Consider the following 23,791-nt stretch of genomic DNA (forward strand, 5'->3'; position numbering starts at 1 on the left):
GGCCATTAATGTAAAGTCTTACTTACAATTAAAAAATAAATAAAGGGTTAAAGCTGGAGCTGGGAACCATAAGTCAAGTAGATATTAAGTGGGAGATTCCTATACTTCCTGTGCTTAGTCGTATGGTTCAGGCTTCATAAAAGATACTGCCAACATTACTGTGACATATGCAATACTGAAAGAATTCTGAGGACACAACAGTCACTGACTCATATTGGGTTGGCCAAAAAGTCTGTTTAGTTTCTTCCGTAAAATATAAGACACATTTTTCATTTCCACCAATAAATGTATTGATTTGGATATTTTGAATATGTCAGCTGTCTCCCGTTATTGGCTTCTAGTGGGTAGAGGCCTGGGGTGCTGCTAAACATCTTCCAATGCATAAGACAGCCTAACAGCAAAGAATTATTTGACCAAAATGTCAACAGTACAAGAAACTCTACAAGCCACTTTTGACACATCCAATCAGTCACAGCACCTTTTCCATACACTGCACAAGTCTTTTTTTTTGCATTTCAGTTGTGTTTTTACCTTTCTTGAAATAATAAAGCATAATATGTGAAAATGTTGCATTTCTTCTTCCATCTTCAATATTAAATGGCTGCACAAAAATTCACCAATTTTGATAAGTTTTAAAAAATGCACACTGACATGACACCTGTCACAACACAATCTAACAAAAAGTTAAAGACAACTAAGCATTACTAGAGCCATAAAATGGAAAAACTAAACAAAATTTTTGGCCAACCCAATATAAAAATTTTGAATTTAAAAGGCAAATAACCAGATTATGTAAATGTCATCATACTGCAAGCATGATCACAACAAAATATTACATTTTGTAATTATTCTCAAGAATACAAAACAATATTTTATACATCCTAGCATGATCAACATTACAACTTATTATAAATCCATGCTCCATGGTCAAAATTTATAAAAAATCTAAGTTCTGTTGAAGGAAGAATAACAGGTTGTATATAACATTTAGTGATTACAACCTCTATTTACAATTATTTTGTTATGCTAAATTACTTAATTCTCTAGAATCTTGATCTAAATAAATGATACTAATTTTCATCTACTTTCAGTCTTGTGATAAACACAGCAAGGAGGACTCCACCTCTATGAGAGGAAACTATCTATTGGAAGAGTCCCAAACTATTCAGAACAATGAGCCATTCTGTCCTATATCTGAGCATTTATCCTAGATTTTACCTGGTAAGACTGAGGTTCTCTCTAATTTTCTCCTGCAGTTCTCAACTGGCTCTGAATTCAGCATGAGAATGGTTATGCATCAAACCCCTGAAATTCCAGTATCTAGTACACTGAACTGGGACTCAAGAAATAAGTAATTTGTGGACAATGAATGGAGATTTCTACCCCCACCAATGACAGACTTAATTTGCTGCAAGCCAATCCGGTCTCAGAGACTAAAATAGGGAGGGGGCTGCAGGGGCACCTGGAGGTGAGAGCCTCAAGCTGACTACAGAGCGGCAGCTCAGAAGCTGAGAAGCTACAGAGATGCCAGGACTCTCGTGGGTTCCGGAACATAGAAACTGAGAGTGCTGGACTCACAAAGAAGGAAAAGCCCAGGTTTTTAACTAAGTTCACTAAAGGGTTATACTCGAAGAAAAAAAAAATCAACAGACCAACCCTCAAAAACATTGGAAATCTGCCTCAAAACTCTTCCATCACTGAACAGAGCAAGGCATCTACCTCGACCACCCATGGCTGAAGGAGAAATGACAAAGATTACCTTACCTAATTATCTGAGCAGTTTTTCATATACAAGGTCCAGCAGTCAGACATTAGCAGTGACACAAGATAAAAATAAGATATAAAAAAACAAGAAAAAATAAAATTTTAAAAATCAGACCTACAGGATACTCAGAAATTGAACACAAACTTCAAAATCACTACCATTGATATGTTCAAGATAACTAGAGAATTTCATTGGAAAACCTAAAATGTTATCAAATAATCAAATAAAATTTCTAAAACTTGGTGGGGGGAGGGGTGGGGAGAAAATGCTAACTACTGTAACTGAACAACAATAATTTTTTTAGTTCTAAAACTTAAAAACAAAATTAAGTAAAATTAAGAATTCGATTAGATTAGACAGAACTAAGCCCTTAAGTGAATTTTCTAAATCCTTTAAAAAACATTTTTCTATTGTATTTGAGATGAATTTATACAAGCTCTTCATATGAAGAATATTGTGGCAAGTGATAAGCCAGGCAAGTATGATGCTCAAATACGGACGTCCTTGAGAAATTATTCATCTCCTTAAAAGACATTTTCTGCCTTTGGGGACATATAGTTTTTCTCAGTTTATCTTTTAACTTTCTCATTTAGTTTTGTTTGCTTTCAGTAAATGAAAACTACCATTTTTTCCTTTATGATTGCTGCCATAGCAATTATGTTTATATCAGATGGGTATTTGCATAACTTCATTTTATTTATGCTTTTTCATTTTGCCTTTATTCCCTCTGGCTATTTTGAGTTTATTTTGATGAATGTTTATAAAGTGAGAAAATAGCCTCATTTCTCCCCTCAAGTCTTAATGAACATTTTAAAGTTCTTCATTATTATCATAAACTTATACTTCCTACTTATTGTAAAAATATGTAACACTAATTGAAATAAGGGAAGAGGAAATAAACTCTAACCTTTTCCTAGAACCTGCATAAATATATAAATGCACCTGTGTAAGAATATCCTTTGATACCTAGATGTAACTAAAATGGCTCAAAAGTCCTTTAGTAGAAGTAATGGATAAATGGTTTATAATACACCCAACAGAATACTACAGCACTATTAAGAAGAATGAAGTTGATCTAAATGTATTAATACAGAAACATGAAAAGGGTACTATAGAAATATTGTTGAATGAGTAAAATATATTATGATGTAAAAACATAAACAGGAACAATTATTCATATAGTCAATAAATTGCATTTCAGAGTAACAATAATGCTCTCCTCATAATCTAATGTAGCAATCAAAAACATCAACACAAAATGTTTTTTTGATTTGCTGCTCTCTTTACACCAATATGTGCTTTGTCTATAAGTTCTATAAAGGAATTGATTCAGACTTTACATTGAAAACATGAGTGTTTTAGGACTACATTTGCTGGCACCAACATAAATTTCAACATATAGTATGCTATCATTCATGAATAAAATATGGTATTATACCCTCCACATTTTACATGCTATCAAATTTGGTTAAGTTTCAAAGACAAAATATTAATCTATACGTAGTATATGTAATTAAACAACATATATCGTTATTTTTGCTTTTCATGATTTTCAATAATTTTAGAAAATTATTGAAATCAACTTGTAAGTCACAAAGCTATATCATAATTAAATTTGGCTAGTATCCCAACATACACAATTGACTATTTTGTTTACCACTGAAAATGTTCTTTTTTTAAAATAAAGATTTTACTTATTTATTTTTAGAGAGAGGGAAAGGGGGGGAAAGAGGGGAACATCGATGTGTGATGGCCTCTCACACGTCCCCTACTGGGGACCTAGCCTGCAACCCAGGCGTGTGCCCTGACAGGGAATTGAATCTGGAGACCCTTTGGTTAGCAGACCACACTCTAGCCACTGAGCCAGACCATCCAGGGCTAAAGATGTTTTCCTAATAGCTAAACACTATTGTGGCATGGGATAAAACCAGGCAAATATGATGTTCAAATATGGACGTTCTTCAGAAATTATTCATCTCCTTAAATGGCATATGCAAAGCTTTCTCCCATAAAAACATACAAAAAAGGGGGAAATGTACATTAAAAATGAAACTATAGCCCTGCCCAGTGTAGCGCAGTTTGTTGGAGCACTGCCCCATAAACCTACAGGTCACGGGTCGGATTCCTAGTCAGGGCACATGCCTAGGTTGCAGATTCCGTCCCGATCAGGGCATGTGCAGAGGCAACCAATCGATGTTTCTCATTCTCTTTCTCCCTCCCTTCTCCTCTCTCTAAATCAATAAGCATATCCTTGGGTGACAATAAAAAAAAGAGAGAGAGAGAAAGACTATAGTCCTTGAGGGCAAGGAATATGTAAAAAAAAAAAAAAAAACCCCAATTATTCTTTCATTAAAATGTCATGCATATTCCCATCTACAGGCAAAAACCTATAAAAATGGACAATCCAATTGTGTAAGGTAAGATTAAGGTAATCAAGTCAAGGTCCTTAAACTCAAGGGGTTTATATTCTAGTAGAAAGCAAACTTAAAGCAAATAGTTACTATAAAACATAAAATTTTTGTTAAAAGGATTATAGTCAAGTTACAGACATACCCCCGTAATCATTGTTACAAAACTAGGAGTACCCTTACAAAGAACACAATGTCCAAATAGAGGGGAATGGTAAAGCAAATTATGGTGTAAACCACTTAATTCAATATTGTGGTACACTTGTTTAAAAAAGTTTAAGAAAAAATCAACAATTTCATAAGGAAATCCTTATACTACCATGTTAAGAACAAAACTGAATATGAAGCACATTCCTAATGGTTTAAAAAATTAACTTTAAAATACAGCAAAAAACAAAAACTTAAAACAGTAAGAATAGCTCTGAGTGGCTACAAGGTTTTATTTCTTACTCTTTAGATTTCCCACTTTTCTCTAAGAGTCATATATTACTCCTATAATCAGGAATGTAATAAACGTCAGAAAAGATATCCATAACTTTTCTTGGCACAGTATTTAACAAAGAACAAAGTCCCATTTGTCAGTTAACTGGGTGACACTCTGTAAAATAACCTTTGAAATTTCCTCAAAGTATAGTGAGAAACTTTCATCAAAATGTAGCCTGGTAAGGAAGGCTTGACAGAGATGAAAGACCTCACTTTTCCAAACAACCTCTACTAGAAATTAAAACCAGTAATTAGAGTATTAAATGACATATCTAAAATAGTAGTAATAGCACCCAATACCTTCTTCAGGCCACAATCTACTTGGCTACATTTCAGAGACTCAATAGATGCTCCACATCTGTGCTGTCCAGTATGGTAGCTACTAGCCACATTGTGACTACTGAGCACCTTAAATAAAACTAGTGCAACTGAAGAACTAAATTTACTTTATCAAAATTAGTTTAATCAACTTAGCCATGGGTAGCTAGTAGCTACCATATTGGGCAGAGAGATACTTCCATACATTCTGAGGCAGCTCTCTTAAAAATAAAAAACCCACTGAATAGAACTACCCTCAACTGGTAGCAGTCAAACGTAAAAAGTTGGAAAAAAAAGTAGGTAAGTACTATTTAAAAAAAAAAAGGAAAAAATAAGACATATATCCAACATCAAAGGCTGGTGAAAAGGGAGGCAATGAACAGATTTTAAAGCTCAAAAAAACTCAGAATTTATACACTTGTATACATTTATCAGTGTTAAATGATTTTTCTTATTAAATTTACAACCATGAATTGTCAATTACTAAAGAGAAATATCATACCATATTTATAAAATAATAAAAGTATCATTAAGCAATTCTATAGCTGGCTGGCATAGCTCAGTGGATTGAGCGCAGGCTGCGAACCAAAGCATCGCAGGTTCGATTCCCAGTCAGGGCACATGCCTGGGTTGCAGGCCACGGCTCCCAGCAACCACACATTGATGTTTCTCTCTCTCTCTCTTTCTTTCTCCCTCCCTTCCCTCTCTAAAAATAAATAAATAAAATCTTTAAAAAGAGAGAGAGATACAAAATTATTTTTTAAAAATCTTAAAAAAAAAAAAGAAAAAAGAAACTCTATAGCACAGTAAACATGTGACCAGATGGGAATGGCAAATTCTTGTATAGTATTTCATTTCCTATACTCAAAAAAAAAAAAAAAAAAAAAAAAGGGAAAGACTCAACAAACTAAAAGGTCACACAAACAAGGACTTATTCTTAATAGTTCTGGCATCTATCTCTTCCACCAGTAAATTTCTCTTTCAGGTATTCAACCAATCTTCATTTCACTTAAAAGATAACAGGTAAAACAGGTTCTAAAACACCCAGGCTTTACAATTATTTTGCCATAATATTATAAAAATTAAATTTCTTTAAGAAGTAAATGTTTTAAGTGATCATGTACTCGAAGTAATTTTTGGCACTCTTATGCCCCTAGGATGTGATGTTTGTCCTGTGACTGCTATTAATGTCATTACAGAGTAATAAGAGTACAAAATAATGAGAAAATGACAACCAAAAATACATCAAAACTTCTCAATGAATTAAGAGATGTAGAATTGACCAGAAGAATCAAGCTGTCTTCCTCAGAGCCTAAGTACCATAATTTAAAACTAATCATACCTAAAACTAAATCTTCAGTTGGTGAAGGACACTAGCACAGTTGAAAAACTTGAGCAAAGGCTAGGTCGAGGCCTTAAAAATAACCATTATCTATGGTATAACTCTGAAGGTTGAATGACCACAATTTTATGGTGGTTTTCAACTCTGCAGATTCAGAAAAGTTAAACTTCTCATTATTCTTTATTAAGTGAACAAAAATAAGTGCCCTGAAACAGTTAATTAAATCATTTGTAGAGGGCACCCCTAAGTAAACAAATTAATGTAGCAACCAGAAGGTGTCTCAAGAACAAAGACTTAACACAAAGGCATTAAGAAACTTACGACTTAGTGGGAAAATTACGTGATCTGGAGTCAGAAAGACTTGAAATGGAATATGAACTCCATCTCTTCTACCAACTAACATAACTTTTTAACCTCAAAAGCATCGGTAAACAGAGAAAATAATTAAACACTGCAGGATTGTTATTAAAAAATGAAGGAATTAAAATGTCTGTAAAAATACAAAACATATAGATAAAAGGAACTAGAATAAAGTGTATAACATTTAAAAACCCAAACAAACTGCCCTTTGCTATACATTTCTAAACATCTAATTTCCTTGGTAGTATTAAAGAAATGATGGTAATTTTTAAATACCTTACTTTGAATTAGGTTCAGTTACAAGAGACAAAATGTCCCTCCTATGCCTGCCTCAATACAGTTAAGGTATGGGTACAGTAGCTCCAATGATCCTCAGGGACCCAGACTCCTCCGCTTTGTTACCATCAGCCTGAACATACGACTTTCACCTTGACACAGGACAGCTAGCACCAACACCAGCCATTAAAAAGGAACAAGAAAGGGATACATAAGTTTGCTATAACGAGTCTGCCTAGATGCTACTCAAAGTTGACATTCTATAAGCCACAACTTACTCATGTGGCCAATCACACACAGTATCAAAAACTTGTTTTAAGAAGTGTGTGTGTGTGTGTGTGTGTGTGTGTGTGTCTTTATTCTACTCACCCCAAATGAACTAAATCCCAAGGGTTCTCCCAGTACAGAAGTAGTACAATACAAGTATCTGGTCCCGTAGGGGTCTGCCATAATTTATCTACTTTTCCAATATTCTTTACCACTACACAGAATTCCTTCAATAGCACTATTTCATTGTGCAGTTGTAACTTAACATTTACATTTAAGAAAGACATCAACAATAGGTCCTTTGATGACACAGTAAGAATAACAAAAGTAAACAATTCTCCATGTGCCAGTATTAAGACAAACACTTTACATAAATTACCGTGTATAATAAAATTATTTCATATAGGTCTTACTCTGGTTTAATAATGGATTTTTATTTAATGTTTAGGGGATTAAGTTAAAATACCTATGACCTCCACTTTCAGCCAAGTTGGAATAACAGAGACTGTTACACAACCACATCAAAGGGCAGGACCGTAATACAGAAATATTTAGCACCTGAAAAGGCAAAAATAAGTACATCTGACAACCAATGAGAAATTATCTAACAAGCCAAAGAACACAAACATTCAACACATAATAAGTAGGAAAAAATCCACTGAAATTGATCAGAAATGACACAGATAACAAATAATACGAGCACCAAGACAGTTATAACTGTATTCATTATATTCAAAAAGCTATAGGATATAAAAAGGAATGAGTACTGATAGATTCTACAATATGGATGAACTTTAAAACTTTGTAAGTGAAATAAGCCACACACAAAAAGGCAAATATTACATGATTCCACTTATATGAGGTGTCTAGAATGGGCAAATTCAAGGACAGAAAATATCATTATAGTTATATTAATATTTAACATTAATATTAATATTGACAGTTATATTGTTATAGAGTTGACCAAGGACTGGTGGTAAGGGAGTAATTAATACCTAATAACTAACAGAGTTTCTGTTTCCAGTGATAAAAAGTTTTGGAAATAACCCTGGCTGGTGCAGCTGAGTGGATTGAACACTGGCCTTCGAACCAAAGAGTTGCGGGTTCAGGTTGGGAGGGGACAATGGGGTAGAAAGGGGGAAGGGTTTTCAGATACAACAACTATAAAGGACACATGGACACATGGCTATTGAAGGAACTCTGTGTAGTGGTAAAGAATATTGGAAAAGTAGGTAAATTATGGCAGACCCCTACGGGACCAGATACTTGTATTGTACTACTTCTGTACTGGGAGAACCCTTGGGATTTAGTTCGTTTGGAGTGAGTAGAATAAAGACACACACACACCCGGAGTTGGGGGTGGAAGCAGGGGAGGGAAGTGGGGATAGCTTGGGAAGGGAGGAGTGGTGGAGGGTAAGTGCAGACAACTGTGCTTGAACAATAATAATTTTTTTTTAAAGAGTCACAGGTTCGATTCCCAGTCAGGGCACATGCCTGGGTTATGGGCTGGGTCCCCAGTTGAGGGTGCATGAGAGGCAACCACAAATTGATGTTTCTTTTCTCTCCCTCTCTTCCTCTAAAAATAAATAAATAAAATCTTTAAAACAAGAAAAGTTTTGGAAATAGACTGCAGTGATGGTTGTATAATACTATGAATGTACTCAGTGCCACTAAACTGTATACTTGAAAGTGATCAGAATGGTAAACTTCATGTTATATATATTTTACCACAATAAATAAAAAAGTGATTCAGGAAACACTGAAAGTGTTAAGAAGAGACACATATTAAACAGGACAAAAATAAATTAAAAAATTTTGAGATAAAAATACCATGTGTGGGATGCAAATATGTATTAGATGGGACTAACAGGAGACTAGAAATTGCAGCAGACAAGGAAACTTGAAGGCACAGAAACAGAAAAAGTATCCAAAATGAAGCACAGGGCGGGGGGGAAGACCAAAAAATAAATAAGTAAACTATAAGCAAGTTTGTGAGCCAACATGTGGCAACCTAATATACCTGCAATTGGAGTCACTGGAGAGGGAAAAATAAGAGAAGAGAAAAAAATAAGTAAAGAAATAAGGGCTCAAAGTTTTCTATATTTGATGGAAGTAACTGTACAGGTCAAGAAGCTCAACCAGTCTGAGCTGGTGTGGCTAGTGGATTGGACACCAGCCTGTGAACCAAAAGGTCCCTGGGTAAGTTCCCCATCAGGGCACATGCCTGGCTTGAGGACATGCAAGATACAACCAATTGATGTATCTCTCACACATTAATGTTTCTCTCCCTCTCTTTATCCCTCCCTCCCCTCTAAAAATAAATACATAAAATCTTAAAAAAAAAGAATCTCAACCAAAGCCAGAAACAAAAAACAAAGAAAACAAAAGGTATACCACAATCAAATTGATTAAAACCAATCAGAAAAAGAAACTCTTCTGAGAGAAAACAAAAAACAAAACTTATTATGAACAGAAAAATAATGCATGTCAGAAGACAGTGGAGCAACATTTTTAAAGTACAAAAAGAAAAACAAAATTTATCAACCTAGAAAATGATATATAGCAAAAATGTCTTTCAAAAATTAAAATGTCAGCCTGGCTGGCGTAGCTCAGTGGATTGAGCGTGGGCTGCGAACCAAAGTGTCACAGGTTCGATTCCCAGTCAGGGTACATGCCTGGGTTGCAGGCCATGACCCCCAGCAACTGCACATTGATGTTTCTCTCTCTCTCTCTTTCTCCCTCCCTTCCCTCTCTAAGAAATAAATAAAATCTTTAAAAAAAATTAAGATGTCATGAAATGAAAATGAAAATACAACTTATCAAAAATTTTAGGTGGCAGTAAAAGCAGTGTTAAAAGACAAACTTAGCCCCATCCAGTGTGGCTCAGTTGGTTTGCCTTCCTCCTGCAAACCAAAGATTCCCAATCAGGGCACATGGCTGGTTTGCATGTTCAGTCCCCAGTTAGTGCACGTACAAAAGGCAACCAATTGATGTTTCTCTCTCGCATTGATGTTTTTCTCCCTCTCTTTCTCCCTCCCTTCCCCTTGCTCTAAAATAAAAAATTAATTAATTAATTAAATTTATATAGACAAAATTATGCCAATAAATGTAAATTCAGGAAAAGAAAAACCCTAAATTCAGTAACTTAAGCTTCCGTAGGAAAAGTAGAGGGGAAAAAAGGAATCATTTAAGCCTACAAGCAAAAGAAAATAAATTAGAAAAGAACCTCATACTCATTAGGAAGGCTACTACCAAAAAAAAAAGACCATAAAATAACAAGTGTTGACAAAGACATAGAGAAACTGGTACCCTGTGCACTACTGGTGTAAATGTAAAATGGTGCAGCCACTGTGTAGAACTACATATACAGTGGTTCCTCACAATTCTACTTCTGGATATACTGATAAGAATGGAAAACAGTGTCTCCAAGAGATATTTATAATGCCATGTTCATAGCCACACTATTTGCAATAGCCAAAAGCTAGAAGCAACCCATGTGTCTATTTACAAATAAATGGATGAACAAAACCTAGCGTATACAGGTGATGGAATATTATTCAGCCTTGAAAAAGGAAACTGTAACATATGCTACAACATGGATGAACCCTGAGGGCACTAGGCTAAGTGAAATAAGTCCGCTGCCCACAGATAAATGTTGTAGATTCTACACATAAGGTTCCTAGAGTGGTCAAACTCAGACACATAAAGTAAAAGCGTGGTTCCCGGGGGGAGGAGGAAACGGGGAGCTGTTTTTCAATGGGTTTAGAGTTTCAGTTTTGTGAGATGAAAAGAGTTATAGATCTTGGGTGCTAAACAATGTAAATGGGCTCAACACTCCTGAAGTGTACTATTGGTTAAGATGATAAATTGTATTATGCAGTTTTTACCACAATATGTGCTTTAGATTTCTTCACTTAAACTTAAAACTTTATAAAGGAAGTGTTATTATTAATCCACATTCTACTGAGAGGTAACTGATAGGTTCAAAGGTTGAATAACTCACCAGGTGACACAAGGTAAGGAATAACTCCAGAATATGACTCCAGATCCCGAGTTCTTCAACACTGTCAATTGCCTTTGTTAAATGGTAATTACTTTTATGAAAGAAGTATTATTTTTACAATGGTCATAATAAATATAGGGAGAAGGGTTCCTGGCTAAAGCAGTTTATGTATTGCGTTAAACAGCACGATAGTGTTAAATTTAAGATTCTATACACAATGGAACAATTCCATGTTTATATCCCAAACAATAAGTACTTCACTATATGTTAATTGTTATGCAAGAATACCTCTATAATACACATTACCAATATTGTCTAATTATCTATATAAAGAGTAGTCTTTGGTGGTCCTATAAAATTTTATACATGTACACATATACAAGGGTATGACTAGGTGTTCTGATTTGTTTTAATCCAATGTCGCTGATTTTTACAACTTTCAACAATCTTTTCTTCAAATTTTTCATTTAATTTTCAAAATAATTACACGATACCAGTTATTTGTAAATGCAAAATAATCAGTTACACATCAGTTCTCAATGACAGTTTTACTCAAATGTCCTAATACAATATGATGAAAATGACATTAGTACAAAAAACATTCCATTCAAAAAGGTTAAAATATGTTCTCTCTTTTATTTAGAAAAAAAAAATATGCTGTGTGGGCTTTCTAGTTTTCCTTACTGAAACATATATTATCTTGAAAGAAAAAAAGACTTCAGCCAAAACTCCACATAACAAAAAGCCTGTGGCCTGGGTAAGAGCTATTTTCCAAAGGCCTACACAAGTCCCACACTGCCAAGCCAGGCAAATGAAGACAACTACCCTGCCTCTCCTCAGAGTCTATTACAATCCCACTGTGTGAGAGGCAGAGTAGCCTAACCAAAGAAGCCTGAAGCTGTACTGCAGAATCCCACCTCTGCCACTAAGAAGCAGTGTGACCTCAAATAAGTTATTCAACCCTTCCTTCCTTCAGTTTCCTTAATCAATAGGATCAAGAAAATAACAGTATCTATTTCATAGGGCTGTAGGAACCCAAACGGGTTAATAATACACATAAAATTGCCAGAAAAAGCAGGTATGTGTTTGTTACTGTTATTATCATTGTCATCAACACTATATCATCGTGCAAATCGAGTCCCTCCACCTTTGTAATGTTTTTCTACTATTTCCAAAGTCCAGTGACTGCTACCATTTCTTAATTCACGATGTTCGCTATCTGCTGCTCAAATGGTAAGGCACTGTGCTCACTTCAGCAGTACATGCACAAATGGCAAGGCACTCTTTTATTTTTTTTATTTTATTTTAATCATTGTTCAAGTACAGTTGCAAGGCACTATTTTATATTATTGAATGCATTGCTCTTCAATTCATCCCTTAACTTTCCATTTGACAATAAACTCTATCTTCCTAAATAAACTGTAACTTCTTAGAAGTACCTAGATTATGCCTTAAACACTATATGTGGTAGAAAGTTTTTAAAAATTGCCAATTGCACCACTGCATGACATTGCAGTTGTGAAGAGGTCCCTTCCCCTTTCCTGAGTTATTGTTCCGTTTCCTCACTGGCTTGGTCTAATGGTCGGTGAACAATACCTACACTAATACTGGGTTTCAGTGGGTTTTAAAGATAGTGTAATTTCTTCATCATCATCATCATCATCATCATCTCAGCCTCTCTCTAATCTTGCTATTCAAACAGAAAAGGCAGAAGTTCCCATTATCTCCTTTATTTTAAAAGGCATCATTACCATTTTCATTTGTATCTCAGCCAAATCTGTAAGAGAAGATTTGGAGATATTTCAACCTAAGTGCTTAACTTCGCTACCGCAACCACCCTGCAGTCGGACAGCAAACCAGGTGGGAGCAAGAGCAGCAGCAGTTCTCCTCACAGGAAGCCTCTGCAATAATCTGGGAGTTTATGCCTCTCATCGCCAGAAGGACAAAAAGGTCAGTGTCCAGAAAAAGGAGAAACAAGACAGATAAAAGTCCAGGATTCAAATCGCTGCTTCATTATATCAAGATGTACTAATGTGTAGAATTCCACACATACCCATATCCAAAAACTCCACACAAACCCTTTAAAGGACATAAATAAGAAGTCATCACTAGATCACTGAGTTGTCCATCACACTGTAGACCTCCAGTCAGTTCGGATCACAGAGGTTAAACACTCTCTGCACTGCAGACATTAAAAACAACAACAACAACAACTACAACAACACCTACTACTCTCTTTTGGAGAAGATCAGCCTGAACCTAAGGGGAATTTTAGAATACGTTGAATAATCACTGATTTTTTAAATACCTATATTCTGACATTTGAAGTCATTTTAATGTTAGAACACATGATATCACCCTTTTAAGATATCCATCCAGATTTTTCCAAAAATAATAGCTATCGATTTCTTATACAGAGCTTGAAGTTTTACTTTAGGAAATAAGCATAATAATGAGCAAAGAACACTATGTTGGAACTCTAAAGACACAGATTCTTTGCCAGTTCTGCCATTGATTAAGATGCATTTCTTTGAGCAAATTACTTAACCTCTACACACTTTTCCGCCTCACTGGGAAAACATGAAGAGTAACATCTGCCCTACATGTTAAACAGATTGTTACATCGAATGAGACAACATGCAAAAATGCTCAGTAAGATACTAAACCTAAAAAAAAACCCCAAAACTAAACCTTTTTACTGAAGAGTAAATAAAACATTTACTGAAAGAACTGTTGTGATTCTAACAGATATATGCTACTCAGACTTTTTGACTTTAATACAGATAACAGATTTTTCATTATGTTTTTAAAAACTAGGCAACTAACTGTGATCTACCTATAAAGGGGTCATGTTTTTAAAGAAATGTTTGAAACCATATTTGAATCTACAAGTATTTCCAAAGACAATTATATTTAAAGTATGTGTCATTTTGATGCTACTGAAAAATAAAACAAATCTAACAAATGAATAAAGCACTTTAGAACAGTGCCTAGCATATAGTAAGAACTATACGTCTTACTAATATCATTGTTATTGACAATAACTTTAATAATATCATTTAAAAAACCTCTACTCAATGTACTAAGTTTCAAGTACTTAACATTAAGAACTCATTTAAAATATCTATTTTTTATAGTTTAAAGAAAATTTTATGCCTAGCATTTATTTATATTACCAGCTTCCATTAACCATATTTTTTAAATCCTAACCCGAGGATATATTTACTGATTTTATGGAGAGAGGGAGAGAGACAGACAGACAGTCAAACAGACAGAAAAACAACAAAGTGAGGGAAACATCAATTTGTTGCTTCCCATATGCATCCTGAACAGGAATTGAACCTGCAACCTAGGTACACGCCCTGACCAGGCCTGAACTGGCAACCCTGTGGTGCACTGGATGATACTCCAACCAACTGAAACACCTGGCCGGGGCTCCATTACCCACATTTTATACTCACACACACTTCTTACAACAGAAACGCTCACAAGAAGAGTGAGTTCACATTAGCAACCTCTACTCGGAACACTTCTCTAAGGAAATCCTCCTTTGATTTCTATAAACCAACTGTCCACTATAATTAAATACCTAAGTAGGTCAGTTTCTGAAAAATATCACTGCAAATACAACTGACCCTTAAACAACTTTAGGGGGCAGTAAGGAACACTGACCCCTAGAATCCACAAATAACTTTTGACTCCCCCAAAATGTAAGAGCCTACTGTTGATCAAAAGCCTTACCAATAACATAAACAGATGATTAACACAATATTTTGTATGTTTTATGTATTATATGCTTTATTCTTACAATAAAGCTAACAGAAAAAAATGTTATTAAGAAAAGCTTAAGGAAAATCCTTACAGTATTTTTGAAAAAAATCCACATAAGTAGACCCCTGCAGTTCAAAAACATGTTGTTCTAACTTGTGTTTTTCAAAGGTCAATTATTTATATTTGTCTTCCTCATCCAGAATCTAAGTTCAAATCAAACTAAGTACAATGAGGCATCCTGCATATCAGTAATATTTGGGGAGTTTGTATTTCTATTTTAAGCATAAGATCCCGTAAAGATGGGAAGGAAGCAGCTTCAACTGAAGTTGTTTAAAATGGGTAGAGTCTGAGAGGAGCCCTGACTGGTGTGGCTCAGTTGGTAGGGTGTTGTCTAGCAAAGCAAAAGGTCGCTGGTTCAATTCCCAGTCCAGGCACATGCCTGGGTTATGGGCTCAGTCCCCAGCTGGGATACATGTAAGAGGCAACCAACAGATGTTTCTCTCACACATCCATGTTTCTCTCCTTCTCTTCCTCCCTCCTTTACCCTCTCTCTAAAAATAAATAAGTAAAATCTTTTTTAAAAAATTTGGGAGGAAAGGGAGGAGTCGGTGACTACAGATTGGGCTGGAGAAGGCAGCAGAAGTCAGATCATTAACAATCTTGTAAGAAATAATCAGTACTTTTAACTTTTCCCTGATTAAATAGGAAATTAGTTATTTAAGTATGTTAAGTTTGGGAATAACATGATTAGACTTCCATCTTATAATAAGTAGGCTATAGAATGGACAGGAAACTATATACAAGTTGGAAGAAAGAACACCAGAAAAGACAATGCCGTAACAATCTAGAAAAAATAGGATGGTCACTTGAAGTAAAAAAGTAGCAGTAAAGATGGAAAAGTGAATCACTTTTAGGAAGTAATACTGATAAGATCTGGTGATTGTCTGAATATAAGGTCAAGGATGACAAAGCACTCAGATTTCTTGCTTGATGCAAGCCAGATGGATAGTGGAAACAATCACCGAGTCGAAGATCACAGAACATGAAGGACATCTGAGAGCAAAGGAGGAAAGAACATAGTTGTAGGTATGTCGATCTTGAAGTCTCTGTGATACACTCAAGTGGACATGCCTAGGAGGTGATGTGAGAGCCTGAAGCTCAGAGACAAGCTTCCAGATGGAAAAACTGAAGTCATCAACATGCAAATGACAAAGAAAACCCTAGAAATAGATACAAGCTTAAGAAGACAAAGAACATGTTAAAATAAGAAAGTTCCCATTTATCAGAGGAAGAGGAGGCACCAAAGGGGCCTGAGGAGTTAGAAATGCTTTGAGAACTGTCACAGACGCCAATAAAAGGCAGCAAATCGAGAAGTGTCAAGTACTTCTGAACATTCAATAAAATGACAGTTTTATCAGCAAGGAAGCCAGCATGATATTGAAGAGAGCAGTGTTAGTGAGTGATGGGAGAGGACAAATTACAGTGTATTAAGGAATAAACAGAAGCCAGGGTCCTGGGTACTCTCCTCACAAGGGGAAGGGGCAGAAGCTAGGACGAACTAAGATTTTGTTCTGGGGGTAATTTGGTTATTTGTTCCGTTTTAGGTGAAACATTTGAACAAGTTTAGCAAGATGAGAAAGGATCAGAATTAAGGGAAAAATTAAAGACAAATAAACAAAGCACAGCTGGGTAATCAGCCTGAGACAGAAAAGACATCGCATCCAGTGAAACAGAAGGAAAAGGAAGAACAAATGGTACGGAGGAGATAAACTGGTGAGTCAAGTAACAGGAAATTTAAGGGACCTCATTTGACGGATTCTATTTTCTCAAGAAGTAGAAATACCATCTGTGGAGAATACTTTGTTTCTGAAGTTTAAAGAAAGAAAAAGAAATGTTAAAATAGCCCCAACGGAAAATGAAAGAACTGCTCTGCATCCCTGACAGCTTGTGCAAGAACTGAAGGCCATGAATTTGAGGCACCACTAATCTGGACAGTTGTGTAGTTTCTCTCCATCACTGCTCAACACCTTTTATGCAGGCCAGAGACAAGCTGATCTAAAATCTAGGTTTTGCCAGATTCACATGGCAGAAATTCAACAGGGCAAAGAAATTGAGAAGCCTAGCAAGAGGTAAGAAGTAGTGGACAATAAATTCTTGCCTGCTTATACAGGAAGCATTTGGTAGAGAGAGGTCAAAGAACTGCAGATGTCAAAAGCATCAATGAATAAATGTAGTAAAAGGAAAAAAGAATAGTGCCAGGAGCAGAATGTTTACATTAATGATCTCAAAGGTAAAGCTGATTTCACATAATGGAGAGGTCTAGAGTAGCTTCCCAGAAGTGAAATGAGCTGAGTGAAGATGAAGACCACTAGAGATGAGGAAAATATGAAACCAGGGTCCTGGGTACTCTGTTCACATGAACACTGAATTCACCTGGAATGGTGGCACAACCTTGAATGGAAAAGAAACACTGAACAGAAGCCTACGTCTTCAATGAGCAAGAGATGTATACTCCAACTATTTGAGACTCGACAGAAATTTTAACAGGAAGGTTTTACTGGCACCGTGTGCAAAGTAATAAGGAAACTCCCTCCCACCCTTTCCTACACTGAAATATGGAGAGAGTAAAAGAAGGTACAAGTTCCATTTAGAGAGGCTTTCCTTCAGGAGAAAGACAGGTGCTGTTTAAGGAAAGATAAGGTAACATTCATTAAAGAATCTGAAGATGCAAGTAATTATTCTAACTTTAGAACAAGGGTGAGAAATGTTTGAAAAGGAGGGGGAGAAGAGGAAGGGGAACAAGAGTAGATGACATGTATATTAAGGGCTTACATCTTGGGCAGGAAAAGACAACAATGAAATGAGATTTGGTGAGGTCACTGGATCGATTTCAAAAGTTCTCTGGAAAGACACCAGCCCTTTCGGAAGTCTGCCAGTGTTTGGAATAATTGCAATTAAAAAAGTCTTCCTCATGTGTGAGAAGACTCATACCGTTTTGGAAAAAGCCAAATGAAATTTGGAAGAAGTGTGCTGGTTTAAAGCTACATGCTAAGGCCATCAGACAAAAAGCCTCATTTGTTGGGCCTGGTCTGTAAGAACCAAAAACGGCTCACCCTCTATCTCAAATTGTAGAAATCAATATTTGTCCTTGACTGTAAGTGACCCCAGTTTGAAGCTCTGCTATATATTTCACAACACCTAGTAGGTTGTGATAAAAAAGAAATTTTTTAAAATCTCACAACCAGGTAAGACATTCCTCCTTTAGACTTCATTCATTTGTAAAATGAAAGGGCTGAACTAGAACTATTGCCATTAAGTTAAGAGCCAACCCTCCCTGTCCCCACCAAAAGGAGAAGGGAACAAACCTTGCATGTGAACGCCCAGCTGGAAATCAGACTAACCATTTGGTAAAGCTCCCTAAACCCATACTGGGCGCTGCAGGCTCTGTGCTAGATACCAGTAAATAAGAGATATAAAAATGACTACCACATAACTACACGAGATGATGGATACTAAGTGAACTTACTGTGGTCATCATTTTGCAATAGATGTAAGTCAATTCATTGCTGTGCACCTTAAACTTATACAATGCTGTATGTCCATTATATCTCAATAGAACTGAAAGAAAAAGAAATTATACTTAAAGTACTATGCCCCATTATCCTAAAAACTAGGAGGTTTTAGTGCCCATATTGCCAATAAACTGAGATATAAAAGTTAAAAAAAATGAATGTGTGTTCACAACCCTAGGACCTCCTAATGTGGTATACAAATCATAACACAATATGATTATAGTTGGTTGTAAGAGCCTGACCAGTGTGGCTTTGCGTCATCCCAGAGTTTGGTCCCGGGTCAGGGTGTGTGCAGGAAGCAACCAAAAGATCCTCCCTCTCTTTCTCCCTCCCCCTCTCTCCAAAAATAAATAAAATCTTTAAATGAAAAAACTAATTGTTTATAAGAGACCTACAGTAGTGTATGAGCAAAGAAGTCGTCACTGCCTAGGGTTGAGGGAAAGAGGAGTTACAGAAGACCTCAAAGAGAAAATAAGTTTAAGGTAGATCTTAGAGAATTAAAACCCAGGAATGATTAATAATAGGTGCTCAATCTCACTGGTAATCAAATATTAAAATGTATATAAAAACAAAGGGATATACTAGCTTTTTTTCACCTAACAGATTGGCAAATAATGTAAAAAGCTAAATGAAGTATATGTATCTCATCACTATTGGGAGAGTTCTATTTGCTAGTCTTTTAAAAATGCAAATTGAGATTATTATGGAATTTTAAATTTACACATACTTTAACAATTCCATTTCTAGAAATCTACAAAATATTCATATATGTGCACAAAAATATTTAAAATGATGTTTGATGCAGCAATGTTTGTAACAGAAGAAAAACTGAGTATCTATCCATATTTTTATAGTAAAATAAATTATGGCAAATCCAGATAGTGGAATACTCCACAGCCCTTAAAAACAACTAGATAAATAATAAATTCTCACTGGAAAACCTCCAAAATAAATTTAAAAAGCAAATACAGAACAACAGGTATGGTATAGTGCATTTTGGTATTAAAAAAAAAAACAAAAAACCCTGCCCTGGCTGGCGTAGCTCAGTGGATTGAGCGCGGGCTGGGAACCAAAGTGTCCCAGGTTCGATTCCCAGCCAGGGTACATTCCTGGGTTGCAGGCCATAACCCCCAGCAACCGCACATTGATGTTTCTCTCTGTCTCCCTCTCTCTCTCTCTCTCTCTCTCTCCCTCCCTCCCTCCCTCCCTTCCCTCTCTAAAAATAAATAAATAAAATCTTAAAAAAAAAAAAACCCTACAAGTATTAGTGTGTTTTTTATATGCAATGAAAATGGATGTAACATTTTGTTGTTATATGCACAGAAAAAGGGAAAGTGATATACTAACATGTTAAAAAGTAGTTATCTCAGAATATACACTTCCATATTTTTAATTTCTTTAAATAGACATGAATTACTTTTGTAATTCAAAAAAAAAGAAATTTGTTTTATTTTTTTGTAAGCTGACAAAGTAGAGGAGGAGAGGAATCATTCCAGGTAGACACAAAATCGAAGAATATAAAAATACATGGTAGATTCAGTTACCAGTAAATGGATGTTTGCCTCTATCCCTGGCCCTGCTTACTTCCTCTTCACATCTCTGAAGAAGCTTCTATCCTCCAAATCCCACCATCTGCAAGCCATAAATCCCACCAAGACTTGGTCCTGATACTCTCTCCAGATCCTGAGGGCCTTCCAAAACCCTTCCCAGCCCCTTTTATTGAAAGAGACAAAAAGATAGGCACCTAAACACTGACAAACCACAACAGATAAAGTAGTTCATGCTGAAGTCTCCATTCTAAGAAAAACCACTGAAATAAATTTCTTTAAAAAGTAGATAAAATTCATTTCCTAATTCATAAATGCCACAACAGGAAAATATATAATTTATCACCATAACAGTGGCTACCAGTAGGATTCTCCGCATGTTCATTTTAATTATGCCTGGATACTAATCCAGTTTTTCCTAGCCTATAAATTCTAATTCCATGGGGTTGTTAAATGGTTAGCAGTAGACTTAAGACCCAACTCTGTTACCAAATTCTAAACTCTTAAATCAGCTTTGAAATGACATGATCCAAGAAAACAAAACAGTTACTGATTACAATCGCCACCAATGTAAAACGGTCACATCATGTACTATTAGGCTACTTGTATACATTTTTTCTACATGATAAAATTATAATTATCCTGGTATGCCTAAGGACCAAAATTTGTATCACAGGTAAGACAGCACAGCATATGCAGTTTGCATATTCCAAACTATTCTTCATAGTTGTTCCAAAATGGACCTTTTTTAGTAAATGTAGGACAAAAGTTGCTTGTTTCAGCCAAAGGTAAGAATTGTTGGTACAACCCAAATTCTCCTTCAAACCTTATGTGAAGCATGATTAACATTTTTGCAAGTGAATAATGCAAAGGTTTAATAATTCTGTAACTTTTCTTTATATTTATATATCAAAATTGCTTAAATTTTATATTACATATGAACACCAGACTCTTGATAGTTCAAAATCATAACTACTCAAAAAGCAAAATAAACTTTAGCTGGGAAAATGTGACATTTGATATGTAGTAGAATAATCCAAAAAATAAATATAAACAAATATTCACCCAATGCAGCTAATTATGCTCAGTGAATTAAAAAATAAAATGCCAATTATTTTATACTTTAGAGAACCTAGTATGTGTCAAGTAATGTGCCACCTCTTGGTGGCGGTGGGGGGGGGAGGGGAGCAACAGGTTAACACCAGGAAATTGACTCTGCATGCAGACAGATGCCCTTTCAAAGACACTGACAGGCATATACAACATGTGCTGTTTCACAAATAGTTCCACAGTGTGTAAAAAAGCTGAAGCTCTGTGCAGTTTACAAAACAACAGCGAATATAGTTTAGTTCCTCGCTGGATTTAAATCCACATCTTGAGGCAGACAGATATAGTCTTGTAAAATATTACTTGCAATCAAGAAGATAATAAAACATCTAATTAATTAATACAAGTCTTAGGTCTTCTGACCTCAAAGCCAGTGTTCTATCCATTATACTATTCTGTCTTTTATTTTTTTAACATTTATTTATTTATTTTGAGAGAGGGGGGAAGAAAGGGGGGAAAACATCAATGTGTGGTTGCCTTGTGCATCCCCAGCTGGGGACCTGTCCCGCAACCCAGGCATGTGCTCTGACTGGGAATTGAACCAGTGACCCTTTGGTTCATTAGCTGGCACTCAATCCACTGAGCCACACCAGCCAGGGCTACTCTGTCTCTCTACTAAAAATACAATTAAAAATAATCAAGTCACTTCTTTTCATTTTTACCCATCTTTACTTCCTAGACCCCCGAAAAATTATTTTAAAAAATTAACTTGTATTTTCATGTTAATAATGCAGGTTAAACAGGATCCATTTTGACTTATTTTATTTTTTTCATTGATTTTAGAGTAAAAGAGGAAGGGGGATAGACCAGCAGACACCGAGAGAAGCATCAAGTTTGCTGTTCCACATATTGATGCATTCGCTGGCTGACACTTGTATGTGCCCTGACTGGGATGGAACCCACTACCTTGACATACTGGGGCGACGGTCTAACCACCTGAGCTACTTGGCCAGGGCCATTCTATTCTGACTTTCAGTTCCCTCTTTCTAACTCCCTCAAAAAAAAGAAAACTGGTAATTAACTTCTTAAAAATGTATTCAGTGTTTTATGTTACAACTTTCCTCTAAAAAAACTGATAAGCCAGTTGAGCACTAGTTTCCTTTAAAAAAAATTTTTTTATTTATTTATTTTAGAGAGATGGAGGAGGGAGGGAGAAAGAGAGGGAGTGAAACATCAATGTGTGGCTGCCTCTGGCACACCCCATACTGGGAATATGGCCTGCAACCCAGGCATGTGCCCTGACTGGGAATCAAACCGGTGATGCTTGGTTCACCTACTTTCCTTTTATCAATTCTAAATCTAGTTTCATTTGTATCATCCGTTGTTCTCCTATTATGGAAATGTCTCAAATATTGAAAAAAAATCTGTTTTCAGTAATATCTTCAATTTGTAGTATTACAGCTTCCTCCTTTTTACAAAAATACATGCTTGCAGAAGAAATTGTTTTTTAGAACTATCAGCAAAATTCTTTCAGTGAGTTTTGTCATTCTTTTATAGTATATCATCTTTCTTTTGTGATTAAATTCTTCTTTAGCCTAAATATAACATTACCAGAACATATTCATACTCTAATTTTAAGAGCTGCAATCATGAATAATATATTCCTTTTAAGCTACAGTTAGAAATAATGCCTTAGAATTTTTTAGCATGGACATGCCATAACAAATCATGAAGAATCAAATTAAATTCCATTTTGTCAAATATTTAGAAATGCTGGTACAATGCTTGTACACTGAAGTACTATGGAATAGGGATTCTAATCACCAAATTGTAAAATGTTTCTAAATGAGAAAAGCACTTCCAATGAAATGTTACTACATGTAACAGGCTTCTAAAGATAAGTGCAGAAGTTTATTAAGTCATTGAAAGAAGAGCCACCCAGTTTCAAATCTGTTTCACATTTATAGTCACATTTGTAGTTACTTTTCTATTCAGCAATAATTTAAAAAGATGAACCATCACAAATCTTTACTGCTTTAAAGATACTTTGTATCATAAATGTTAATTAATTGTGCCTTGGCCACAAGTATGTGGAATTTTATTAGCCACAAGATAAATAAAATCTACAAAAAGTGAGTTGGTATTTCAAATACTAAAAAAGACAAAAATTAAAACTGCTGTTAACTATCATAAGAGTCAATAAATGTAAGTTTTAATTTTCAAATTTCTGAAATATGTACACAACCCTTAAAAAACAAAATTAAAATGGACAGGAAATTAAACCCACAACCCAGGTATGTGCCCTGACCAGAAACTGAACCTGCAACCCTTGGGCCATGGGACAATGAGCCAACCGACTGAGCCACTCTGGCCAGGTCTGGTCATCTCTTAATTTTAAATGATGTGAAAAAAAATAATTGCAAAGAATGTGCATGTTAAAAAATCTAAACAGTAACATGTTAATAAGATGATTACTTAGTGTAAACAATAACTTAAGGGCTGCGTTGAAAATAAAATTTTAGCCCTGGCTTGAAAGAAAAGAAAATTTCAAAATAGTTTAATGTAAGGATTTTGAGTATTTTACATTTTTGGCTTGCTTTTAAAGAGACCACAAAATAATTTTTGAATGACT

General features: G+C 35.4%; 1 protein-coding gene and 1 long non-coding RNA gene across 4 annotated transcripts in view; both read right to left on the reverse strand.

Annotated features, from left to right (window-relative positions):
- ROCK2 (Rho associated coiled-coil containing protein kinase 2) overlaps positions 1-23,791 on the reverse strand; it is a 111,607-nt gene that overhangs the window by 77,633 nt on the left and 10,183 nt on the right. The window lies entirely within an intron of this gene.
- On the reverse strand, positions 19,424-21,668 carry LOC118501027. The gene is made up of 2 exons (XR_004903593.1): positions 19,820-21,668; positions 19,424-19,589 (listed from the first exon to the last, which is right to left on the reverse strand). It is a non-coding gene; the product is annotated as an uncharacterized LOC118501027 (long non-coding RNA).

This window comes from Phyllostomus discolor, chromosome 6 (genome assembly GCF_004126475.2).
Source record: "Phyllostomus discolor isolate MPI-MPIP mPhyDis1 chromosome 6, mPhyDis1.pri.v3, whole genome shotgun sequence".
Lineage (NCBI taxonomy): Eukaryota > Metazoa > Chordata > Mammalia > Chiroptera > Phyllostomidae > Phyllostomus > Phyllostomus discolor.